We start from the raw sequence: 6,931 nt of genomic DNA, 5'->3' as shown, positions 1-6,931 counted from the left end.
CTAACTGTAAAAATAAGCAGACGAGTCCTCTAAAATAATATTGCAACATTTTTTGGCTTCCATTTATTGGTTGCCATAGGATTTTTAGTCAGTGAGCAACTGCTAAACACAAGGCTGCCTCATACCATAGCTTGGCTTTTAAGAGAAGAAAAACATTAACATTGTTTAATGAACACCCTTGTCTGGAGAAGCACTAGCAAATGCTAGGAACTCATTTTCCTACTGCCTAAAACCAGAGAGATTTGCAAGTGTTGTGTTTGTGATGCTGTGCCCAATTTGAATCTTCCTCTTTGACAACACACAAATATCTCTCCCAAATAAAAAGCAACTTGTTTTTGAGGGAAGTTGTTAGAGGAGAATGTCGAAGAGCAAACAGGTTAAAGTGCCATGTACGCAACAGAAAGGATCACAAGGCACTTTTAATGAGCTATTTGAGTTACACCAGCTGCTTCTGGGGCCAGAGAGAGCATCCACTGGTGGACACTAAAGGGAAGAAATGGAAAATGCTTTTCTAAAGCACTTAATTTCTCTACTGAACAGGTGGTTAAGTCTGCTCTATGTAGCACATCCTACATTGAGGGCTAACAAGAGGAAAATAAAATAGTGACATGCTATAAAAACAAAATAAATGCATTTGCTCTTGATTTTTTTATTCAGTCTCCCAGCATATCTTGATGTATCAACATTCATCATTACTATTTTTATGATGCTGATTTATGGTCTCTCTGCATTCAGGTTTATTTCTGTATTTTGCCCAGTGACTGCCAGATGTATAAAGCTAAAGCAGCCAGGTATATCCATGGCTGAGCATTTTCTCACGTGTTACATAAGGGTCAGGCTCCTTTGGCCTGAATCCCTTCTGGGCCAACAACATTTGCAAGCTTGTTTTCACAAGTGACCATTTCCAAAGAGGGAAGGAGAACATTTTCCCACATAAATTATACATGTATTTACATTTTTAAAAATGCCCAATGGCTGACACCCAGGAAACTCTCAGGCTATCAAGAGAATCCTTCTCTGAGACGTAAAAAAAAGTTAAAGTTAAAAAAAAAGTCTTCTGGACCACCCTACACAGAAGTCCATACAGTTGTGTCCACTCACTGCCATTTGAGATGCTTGAGGGCACCCCACCCCATCTCCATCTCTCTCTTCACAAGAGGTCTGTCTTCCACAGCCTCTGTCTCTCCTCTGCAAGTCTTGGTAGATGTCTTGGATACCTGGTGTATCTCAAAGGGAACAAGACTTTTCTGTGAATGCAAACAAACCAGGCTCTGGCAAGCAGGGAGGATTACTCCCATTTAACTTGAGACATCTCTGCCTGAGCTAGTCATGCTGAGCTCCTTTTATAGTCAGCAGAGAGAAATATAGTTGTCAACATTTAGCTGGACAAATCCTACCCCTAAATTCCACTTGTGTAAGCCCATTACTTCCAGCTTCAATAGCATTAGATAGTCTGAATCTTGTCTTTGTCCTCCCTGTTACACGTAAAGCTGCAGTGGGTTTCTCTGCCCATCTGCGAGGAACTTAAGAGCTGAGGCAGAACAAAGCTTGGGCTTGACTACACTGACTTGAGGTGTGTGGTCAATCTCCCCTGCTGTGCTCTGACAGGGTAACCTTTTCTTGTGAAACAATCTTGGAACAAGCTTTAAAACTGCCCTAAATATCAGAGTTTTTGGTCTAGTGCTGCAGGAAGAGTATGATGATTCCACTCCAGACAATGAAGCCTATAGCCTATCTACTAACCTCCTGAAAGCAGGTCTTTCCCAGGTCTCTGGGGATGCTATCTGTTATTGATTCAGCTGACTGGAACTCACAGTAAATTGATGGTGCAAAGGAGTATAGAAAAATGCACTTCTTTCCACTTCGCTGAACGATTGGCATCCAACAGCTACAATGTTGGAAACATTACTTATGGATGGGAGCAGCAACATTCAGCCTCTTAATCCCATCTACTATTAGAAATAAGATGAGAAGCCTTCTACCCTTTAGAGAAGTCTGGTGTTTCTGAGATAGATAGCCCTTGGATATAGCACACAACACATTTCTCTCTTACTTCTATGGTGTGCTCACCATGATGGCCTCCAAATGCACTCTGAGTGACCTGGCAGCACAAACCCCATGGTAGCAAGTGTCACTTACAATTGCAGTTGTCCTAAATAAAAGCAAAGTGTATTGGCAGGGTGGAAAAAGTCAGAAGATAAAACTGTTTAAACAGATTGACCAGAGGATTTTCATTTTTGTTCTGTAATTTTTGAAAACAGATTACCAAAAGTCTAACACTGCTTGCATAAAATACCCTGTATTTTCTATGTTCTTTTATCTTTCAGACTTGTGTACAGGCAAGACTATCTGAAACCTAAAAACTTAATTTCCCCCAAAATTGCTAACTGCAGAAAATGGTGATGATGCTGTTGAAAAGTACTGTGGATAAAAGAGCAGAACTTGTTAAATGATGGCATTTTTCAAAATCAGTTGTACAATCCCAGCATGCTTGATGGAAAAAATAAGGTACAAGCCCCCCCTGCTCAAACAGCAAAAATGTAGAGGTCAAAATACCACTTGGCCCTTGACAGGTTGGTGTGATTATTATTCTGGAACAGATCAGCAATATTTCTACTACAAAGGGGCAAAGGGTATTATCTTCCCTACCTTTACCTATGCAGAAAGGCCACTCATAAGGGGGAAGAAAAGGAGGAAGGGCACAATCATCCTGCATCTCCTGTGCTCTGAGGATATAAATGCAACCTTGACCTTGTCCTTGCTTTCTACACAAAGCTAAATTTATCCAAGAAAAATTTCATCCTGCGGTAAAATGTGGGTTATCCTCATGGCCTGATCAATCAACAGGGATGAAATCAGGCAACGTTGCCTACTCCAGTTTTCTCAGCCGCAGACAATCGCAAAATGTCACTGGATTTCTCTGAATCATGCATTTCATGTTGCTGATGTTCCTTTTTTAAATTAAAGACAGCACATTGGGAACTTTCTGACAAATCTCACTGCTGTCCTGAGGTTACATGAGATCACTGGTTATTCATGTTAGCAGCTCCTCAGACTGGGCAAAGCTCGATTATCCACAGTACCAAGAAAATGGATTTGTCAACATTTCTCGTCAAGTTGAATAGAAAAAAAAAAGGAAAAAATAATTTTTTTGTTCTCTGCCATAAATTTTCTGTTGCAATCAAGCTATTGCTCTTCCAAGATATGTTCCTTTGACTGAATTAGAGAGTTTTTTAAAAGTAACAACTGGTAAAATATGCATGTACTTACTCATCTTGAGCATCTTGATTTGATTGGCCTTGATTTGAGCTACCAAGGAGAGTAGGCATCTTATGTAATTTTTTAAGCAATGTTTATTCTAATAAAAGTTTCTATGTAATAAAATCCTTTTACCTTAATGGAGCTGGAGATCTGTCAGAAACAGTACCAAAAAGAGCTTCAATTTTTACCCACAGATACACTCTATCTTACAGCAGCTCTAAAGGCTGTTTGCATGGATCAGACATGTTTCTTGCTAATGTGAAAACTAAAATTAGCAATTAAAAACACTTAGAAATTACCAATAGTCTGCTGTTGTGGTGATCACACATAGGAGGAAGTAGAAATCAACTCAATATGAAGCAACAAAATGAACATTGATGACCAGTAAACCAGAACTCTCCTCTTCTAGTAGGCTGAGCTTTTAAAATTAAATCACAAATGTGTGGAATTTGAAACTTTTTTCAACCTATGATATTCTAATTTTGGCTAATTCTAATTTGGTCTAATTTTTTTACTTGTTTCCAGGGACTGAATTAGACCAAATTTTAGCCATACCCTGTTATGAGAGAAACAATGAATCCATGTGGAACTTAAACAAGAGTCAGCATGAGTAGAAATCAGACACTTAGTCTGCTCTGCCCCATACCTTGAAGAATTTGGCTTGATCCATAGAACACATTATTTCTGGGTCTTACTTGGTCTCTTCAGTGTGGAGGAGACTGAGGGGAGACCTTCATTGAGAGGGGCAGAGAGGGACAGGCACTGATCTCTGCTCTGTGCTAACAGGGACAGCACCTGAGGGAATGGCCTGAAGCTGAACCAGGGCAGGTTTAGGTTGGATAGTAGGAAAAGGTTTTTCCCCCAGAGGGTGGCTGGGCCCTGGAACAGCTCCCCAGGGCAGTGGTCACAGCACCAGCCTGACAGAACTCAAGAAGTGTTTGGAAAATGCTCTCAGGCACAGGCTGTGACTCTTGGGCACAGTGCTGTGCAGGGCCAGGAGTTGGATTCAATGATCCCTGTGGGTCCCTTTGAACTCAGCTTATTCTGTGATTCACGGTTACAGGTGGAAGTCTCTGTTTATAAGGGCACATTTGGTCACAGATGAAGGAAGACATTTGCTTTCTGCTGCTTCTCTCCACGTCTCCAGCACATTCTGGCAGGTGGGGGAAGCAGAGGCCATGGGCTGGGTGTCCCATGGCAGCAGCTGGTGCTGACTGCATGCTCTGCTGGGGCAGGGCCAGAACATGGGCAGGGCCAGCAGCAATCCTGTGTGACCCACACTTAGGTGAGCAGGCAGAACAGCAGCGTCCCTTCTCATTTTGTCACTTTGAGAAGGCCAGAAGTTCAGACCTGGATTCCCCTGCAAGGAGGGGCTGCCCAACACCCACCTGCAACAAATTGTGTGCTCAACACTGATTCTGAGTGATTTGGATAGGAAAAAGTCCAGCCCAATGGCAGCACCACAGATTTTCAGCGAAGCCTTATCAGCATGTTTCAGTCTTTCCAGGACTGACTCTGATTATCAGCGTGAGTGGGAAGCATGGACAAAGAGAGTTTCCTTCTTTGTGCACTGCTCTCTCAGTGCACCTTTTGCCAGCCTAATCAGATGGAGATAAACACCTTGCAATAGTCTGTGCAACTGACGTCAGCTTTGTGTGTGCTTGGAATGATGTCAGCACCAGCTCTGCAATGCTTCAACCTCCTGGGCAAAGAAAAGCTCAGCAGTAACTCACCTACTTTGCAAAGGTTGCCAAGACTATTTCCTTTTTGCCCTGTTGGCTACAGATGCTGGGTGAAGCAGGCAGGAGAACCAGAACAATGGGATCCACTCCTGTACTGAGCCAGTTTTTAAGAGGATTCTAAACAAATTTAAATTGAGTAATAGACAGAATAAATGATGCCTCTCAGCACAGAAGTCAGGGCCTTAAGAAATGGATTCCACTAATTTACATCAGTGCAAATAATATCAAATTTCTCAGAATTTGCACTACCACCACTGTAAATGTATTGTTTCACTTATTTGCATTCACTCACCAATATACATAAAAATTTACAAGTCAAATACAGCCTACAGTTTCAAACTTGTATAGAGGCCTTTCTAGAGGTACAAAATTTCAAGCTAATAGCCTTCATTTGCTTAATTCAGATGTCAAAAAAGCCAAAATGGAGGCACAGGAACTGGTACCAAGAACCTGTGTCAAGAACATTGGGAAAAGCAAAAGTCAGTGGCAGAACTGGCCTGATTTGAAGGGTTTTTAGGTGTCTTGTTTGGGTTTTCTTAAGAAATTTTCCTGAGCAGTTTCTCCTGTTCCAGGAGAATTGCACCACATTGCAGGTCATTTATACCCCACTTTACTTACACTTTGATTTCAATTTGTCTCATCGTGTTACCAATTTTCAACATTTGCTTCTACTGAAAGAATAGGAAAATTACAAGCTAGTGAAGTTGTTAGCTGGACTGTCACTTATTAAATTAGCAAGTTTTTCATAGAAATCTTAGCCAAAACTTAAATAAAGAACTGATTATTACTAATTCTTTTGGTATTCATTATGCAATTAGTCACAGTGCTCTCTCATGCATTTCCAGATTTCAACACAATCATTTCAGGATGAAGAGTATTATTTTTTCCCTTCTTAATAATTTTTCTTTGGTATCAAATTTCATGCCCTTTCTCTCCAATTGCGAGGAAAGAAGAGTTTGGGATTCAAGAGTCTTGGGTTGGGTGTTTTTAGTTTATTTTTTTTCTTTCCAGAAACACAAGTTTACCAAGGTTATTTAAACTACAAGAGAATGCATTTTTAATTGACTTGTTTATCTCCCCAACACAAGCACACCTCAGCAAGAGTAAGGGATCAGGTTATATGACATCATGGTGCCAAAGGAATAATTGTCTCTTGTTTGTGCAGTCCTGAAGGAAAGCCTGTAGCTTGAAATCACACAGTGCTGCACTGACAGAATATATATTGTAGTAAAAAAAAATTAAAAAAAAAAAGGCGAAACTTTTTTTTTTTCAGTTGGGAGGGGTAGAGGAGAAGGAAGGACTGGAGGGGTTCCAAAGTCTGCCATGGAGTCATATTCTGTGAAATGGTTTTGTTTGTAGATGTGGCTTTTCACCAGGCACAGTTGTGAGATGATCATCCTTTCCCCAGGACTGAGAGGCAGCTTAGATTATGTGACAGTCTGCTGAGAAAAATTCCAAATCCCACTACAGTTGGTACCCAAATTGAGGCTGGAGCAGCTCTAAGAAAGCTGTCTCAAGCATTTCTGCAACAAGCAGTGCCATACCTGGGTACTCAACTAGCAGCACACATGAAGCAGAAACAACAAAAAAGAGACAGAAATCAGAATCGTTAATCCCCCTCTTGGGTTTGGCTTTAGGAACAAGGAAGCTCCAAATACAAGACACCCCTTCAGCATTTTATGAAACCGACTTCAGCTGCTAAAGGATTCCTCTGCAGCTTTATCTTCAAATAAAAAAATTCACTGCAAACGAGCAATCATTAGTCAGCTGCATTTTTCATATAATTACTGGCAGGGAAAAAGCAAGCATGCAGGTTGCTGGAAAATAAGGTCTAACTACTTCCACCCAAACAGAACAGAAGCTGTTCACATAAGTTTTAGTGGGGGAGAGGGAAATCCTCAGTGCTCCCCCTTCTCTCTATGACTGAT

The sequence above is a fragment of the Catharus ustulatus genome, chromosome 3 (assembly GCF_009819885.2).
Source record: "Catharus ustulatus isolate bCatUst1 chromosome 3, bCatUst1.pri.v2, whole genome shotgun sequence".
NCBI lineage: Eukaryota > Metazoa > Chordata > Aves > Passeriformes > Turdidae > Catharus > Catharus ustulatus.
Note: the sequence above shows the minus strand (reverse complement) of the source record.